The sequence below is a fragment of the Coffea eugenioides genome, chromosome 2 (genome assembly GCF_003713205.1).
Source record: "Coffea eugenioides isolate CCC68of chromosome 2, Ceug_1.0, whole genome shotgun sequence".
Lineage (NCBI taxonomy): Eukaryota > Viridiplantae > Streptophyta > Magnoliopsida > Gentianales > Rubiaceae > Coffea > Coffea eugenioides.
Window position 1 is genome coordinate 53195874 of NC_040036.1, and position 5944 is coordinate 53201817.

At 38.2% G+C, this 5944-nt stretch overlaps 1 long non-coding RNA gene across 1 annotated transcript; it reads right to left on the reverse strand.

Annotated features, from left to right (window-relative positions):
• Positions 1 to 3706: 3706 nt before the first annotated feature.
• On the reverse strand, positions 3707 to 4699 carry LOC113759550. Its single transcript, XR_003467016.1, has 2 exons — positions 4662 to 4699; positions 3707 to 3883 (listed from the first exon to the last, which is right to left on the reverse strand). It is a non-coding gene; the product is annotated as an uncharacterized LOC113759550 (long non-coding RNA).
• Between the last annotated feature and the right edge of the window lie 1245 nt (positions 4700 to 5944).

Genomic DNA, 5944 nt, shown 5'->3' on the forward strand with positions numbered 1-5944 from the left:
TTATATTATTGTTACAAGAATTTCTTTTAAGTTTCGCTTTATCGTGCGCGAATTGGAAGTTCGCGTATATCGAGCCGGAACGACTAAGTGGAGATTTAAGAAACTAATACTAGACTACTAAGAGTGAATAATTATAATGTTAAAGGAAGTACATTAGAGATTTAGTGCACAAGTGAAACAAATCCGAGAGAAAACGAACACGAAACGCGCGCGCGAGTACTATTCGTAGTTGACTTTTGCTCAAAATTTTAATCACAAACACTCAAGCTTCTCCAAGAAGCTTCATTCATCAGCTCTCTCTCTCTCTCCTCTCACCAAGGCTGGCCGAAACCCTCAAGGGAAGAAAAAGAAAAGCTCTTCACAATTTTACTTCAAAACTTGCTCCAAATCCTTCACAAATCACCATCCAACCTCAAAATCAATTGGGAATTCACTTAAGCTAGAAGAAAGACTTCATCTTGGCGGTTTTCTTGGAGTTTTAGTGATCAAAAAATTCTGGTTTCTCTCAAAGCTAGGAGGTAACCATCCAACCTTTCATTCTTGGCTTTAATGGGTTTTATTCTTAGCTTTGAAGCTTGTAGCTTCATTATTGTTGTTGTTACTTGGATTGGATTGGTTGATGTGGGCTCTATGAATTACCACCTTGGTTGTATGGGCTGATATGATGAGTTAATGCTTGATTTGAGTTGTTTAAGTGTTGGTTAAGATGATTATGAATATAGAATCGAAGGAAGTCGCGTAGGATTGATGACCGAAATCTGTCCTGTTTGTGCCATGCTTTCAGTTCAAATTTTTGATGCTCAAATGACTTTGAAACTGATGTATATATGTTGCGTATGGTGTGTAGAAAGTTTTTACCAAAAATCATTTGGATTGGTTGGATAAAAATTGAATTTTGGCAAGAACAAATCTGGAAAATTCGTGTAGCAGTGGTCCCACTGGCAGTGTTCTTTAAAACGAAATATCTCTCTGTTTAAGAAGTCGAATTGAGTGACGTCAGCGGATTCAAAACTACGACATCGCGTAGTTTTCTACGGTGTATAAATTGAACCTTCTAATTCTAACTGAGTCATCGTAGTGAATTGATCAAATTCGGCTACCCTGTTCTGTTTAGCCTATCTGAGAGAAGGGTAGAGGCTGCATTTTGTGCTTCTATTTCTCTCACTTATGAATTGATTTTGAAAATTATTTGTTCTGAAATTATAGCGCTTATGGATTTTAGTTTTCTATGCCACTGATCATTCTCAATTCCAAGTTGTATTGAGTGAGATATGGTGCAATTTGTAAACTGCAGCAGAGCAAGAAAACCCTACTTTTTGCTGGCCAACTGATTTGGTTGTTTGTTAGATGCTTTGCTTTGAAAATTTCGATGTCAACCAACTATGAACTACTTATGAAATGTTTCTTGGACCTTGGTTTCACAAATGAACCAAATGGGAGTTGATTTCATTGGGAAAAATGTTTGAAAAAGAAAAGAAAGCAAGAAGACAGATTTGTTTTGGAAATTCCTTGAACTTTGGTAGTTTTGTTAACTACCTTTCCGTACAATTTTTTACATGAAATTTGATAGGGGAGTAGTCCTCATATGGAAGTTGAATTGTACCAATTTTGGTGTCAATCTAAGACCATTTCAATATACAAATGATGTGTCAAAGTTGTTCTTCAAATCTGGAAAATTGACCAAACAGTCTTCATTTTGGCCAACTTTGAGCTGCTACATCTCAATGTTCAAAACTCTGAATTTAGTTCCGTTTGTCGTGTTTAAAACCTTGATTGGAAATCTAATAGTGTTATGAATTTCAGAGGCTAGTTCACCTTTTGTGAATTTTTCCGAATTTCCAAAGTTTGCCGAAAAACATGATCGAAACTGTCTTGTATGCTCAAGTCAGCCACTTTGAGCTAAAATTTGAATGTCTTCCGTCTGGAATCTTGGAAAGGTGTCTTCTAGAAACTTTTAGTACTTTGAACCAAGATTCCAACGGTATAAAGTTTTCCAATTTTGGACCTACTGAGTACAAGTTCTGATTTTTCTAAGTTTGACGTACAAAACTGAAATTTTTCCGGCTCGATGAGAAATGAGTTTTGGAAAATCTTCCCCATCCTTCGATATTGGTTGACCGTTTTAAACTTGATTTCATGAAGGAAATTAGTTTTCCTTGTGTTATTAAACCCCACTTTTGAGTCTCAATTTACGAGTAATTAATGCTCTCTTCCATGATATTTTCTTAGTATTGTACAAGTGTACAATCTTCCTTGTTAACAAAGGATTTATAAGTGATAGTGTGTGATAGTAAATCATTATTTGCTCAAGCGCTCAAGGGGACCTTCAAGAGGATCTAGAAGCGGACGCCTAAAAGTTGTTTGAGCACTTACTCCCTACTTTGATTGGTGAGTATCAAGTGTGTAAAAAATTGTTACGTGCTTAATTGTTATTATTGATTGAGTATTTTGAATATGCCGAGTCGAGTGTGTACTTTATCGCACTCGTTCTCGTTTAAGTGAAGTGGAATTGAATTGTTTGAAGTGAATTGCTTGAAGTGAATTGTCAAGTGTATTAAGTGAAGTGTTGAAATGGTTAAATATGCTATGGTTGCATATGTCGTTGGAATGAATCTCCTCGACTCCTAGTGATAATGTTGGGGGACGCCCAAATCTCATTGGCCGACCTTGCGACTTGAACCGGCATGGGCTTGGTCGAGAAGTTTGGTGAGTCATGGAAAAAGTGTATAATCTTGATCTATTGGAGAGATCTCGCTTGGCATACTCGAGTAGTACCGCCTTATATAAAAGAAGTGCGGGCCCGGAGCAGGGGGAGTAACGGTGAACGGGGAACGTGTAAGGGAAGTTCTACGGAATATAACCTACCCGATTGACGGAGTGTCAACTCGTGGAGGTTCTGAATCGAGCAAGTGGAAATTAGTTCTTGAGAGGTCATGTATCCTTAACAAGTGTGTTTTATTGTCAATTGTGAATTATGTGACAGCCCCACCTCCCCCTAAGGCGAACCAAAGGGTTCGGCGGACCGCCTGCCCAGCTCTCGCCGGGACTCAGTGAGTCGATTCACACAAACCCAACATAGTACGCGCGATAGGACCCAAAGAAAATGAACAATCGGAAACTACTAAGGTGAGAACATGCCTACCAAGCCATAAAATCATAGTCTCAACGAAATACATTTAATAGACAAGGTTAAACACTTACACATATATTTACATTGAAGTCTTGAACAAATTAACCTACAGTGCGATCCGAGGTACTCATACTACACAAAATACAATTAGGGATTCATTTAACAACATGACATATATACTAACTTGACCCTTTTCCTCCAAAATCGTGATTCCCAAGTTTGTCCCCTGTAAGGAAAACAAAGACAACAGAAAGGGGTGAGCTTACGCTCAATGAGGTATCAAACATATAGGGGTAAAATCATGGCCTTTCACGTTTAATCAATCAGATACATTTACCAGATACAAAGGAAAGCATTTAGACACAGTGATTCAAGGGGAAATGATACAAGTGGCTCTCAGGAGCCAGATTTCCATTTGTAGTACAAGTGGCGAACCCTAGGGTATCAGCGGACTGCCTGCCCAGCTCTCGCCGGGGCTCAGTCGATCAAAGTACTAATAACTCAAATGAAGCGGACGAAACATCTTCCATGCAAGGGAGTGTAACCCAAAATAAAATATAATCACTTCACCAATTCTCCAAAAGCTTAGTATACCTATAACCAAAAGTCAACTTACATAACAAGAGTTGAACTTATAGGTTTAAACTTACAGGAGTCAAAAGTAAGGTCTACTTAAGTAAAAGGTTACACTCTCAAATACAAGTCCAAAACAATGTAAAGCTAAGAAAGCTCTTGATCAAATCCATCCCCGATCTGTTAAGGAAAACAAAGGGAGTGCGGTGAGCTAACGCCCAGTAAGGTTCCAAGTAAAATGATTAAACACATAGCCAAATAAGGTCACAAAATAATCAAATAAACTCCGTACAGTAAGACAGTAATTTAATCACAGTTCAATTAAAGGATACGGGTGGCTTTCAAAAGCCAATAACCACTGGAGCTTGATCATAACTGGATCCGTTGACTCTCCGTCAACGTTTGTATTCATAAAATGCAAGTCCGTAGAACACCGCTTTCACCAATCTCCGTCCACCAATCAACCCCCTACCGGGCCCGCACGCCACAAACAGTAGTTTGGTAATACTCGAGTATACCAGGAATCCAAGATTCCAAAGAAACAGGATCAAGTCGAGAATTTTACCACTGGTGGTGTTGGGCAACACAACAAGCAAGCTCAACGGCTATACTTCACCAGGGACCTCCAAACATCAGTCCCCAAGGTTTATCGGCCTTCTCGACCAAGCCCTTGCTGGCTCGATACAACCGACTCACCTAAGAGGTTAGGTACCCAAACAGTAGCAGTCGTTGATGGGATATCACCCAAACAACTCAAACACAGTCATGTATATAGCGAAATCTCATCTCATAATAACAGTATACAGAGACTCATTGGAAAACAAGGGAGGTCGAGTGCGATAAAGTACACGCTCGCCTCTATTTTATCAAAACAGTATTTGGCTCCAACAGTCATAAATCAAGTATTTCAAATATTCAGATATTTCACATAATGGGTAGTAGGTAGTGGAACACTCACCAAAGATGTAGTGCCTTTACGAATCACGGTCAGGTATTACTCTTTGTGTGGAGTTCAACTCTGCGATAAAACGTCATTAAGAACTTGAAATCAATTAGGGTTCAAGTTTCTTTTAAAGAAAATCAAGTAATTGAAACTCATTTTGGAAATATTCGTAAAACTCATGCTCGCTCTTAAAACTTTGAAACTTTGAAGCAATTAAACTTTGAAATTCCCATTTGAGTCGAAGAGAGGAGGAAAACGTATTTCTATTAGTCGTTACTTTCATTTTTCCAAGGTTACAAGGTTCGGCCGAATTCTAACTTATATACCTCTATGAGCGAAGACTTGAATACCCTAGACGATTTGAGTTCAATTCGACCTCAAATCTTCACTCAAACTGCGAGTATACACGTCTCACATTCGAGTGAAAATTTGGGCAACATATCCCTTTGTATTTAGCTATTTTCCAGCCATTTATGGCTTCATTATTTTTCTCAATTCAGTCCTAAAATCACACACAAATAATCTTACCACAATAGCCTTTCACTAGGCTCAATGTCATCCACACACAAGACAATTTTAGCATGTAAGCTTCACTTGAAAATTCGGAAATGGTGGCTAAAAGCTAAGTACAAGTCTTGACCGCTTTAATTAAGGTAACTTGTTAAAAGAGTAAAACTTTGAGTAAATGAGAGATACATTAGCGAGAGAAGTTCAATAGGGATATATTTGATGTCAAGGAAGTGGAAAAATCAAGGTGAGAGGTTGGAAGTAGGCCGTCTGAGGTTTTAAAGTCAAGAAGCCCGTTTCTATGCTTCAGGAATCTACGGAGATGATTAGTAACAGTAAACTTTAAAAATTCGCAACTCGAGTTCCACAAATCAAACAATTATGAAAGTTATACTGTTGTAAAATAGATTTTTAGTACTATCACATCCCAGAAGACACTTTTCATAGATTCAAGTCACAAATAGGCCAAATATTCAATCCAAGTCAAAAATTCATTTTCCTGAAGAAACAGGACATTCAAGCAGGACAGCCTACTTTGAGGAGTCACGGACAGCAGTACACATGGAGGAAAAATATGAAATTTTTACAGAACAAAGCCCATGATTCTAGTTTCAAATGCCACTGACAGCACCTCAATCGGATTTTCCTACACCAAGATATAAGCATTTTATTGAGACTGGTCAGTGAAATCCGAAAATCTGGAAACTCATTTTTCACTTGTGAAAAACTCCTTTTTCTCTTTTAAAACCACAAGACTTTTATTCAAACCATCCATACATTTAAGTATGACA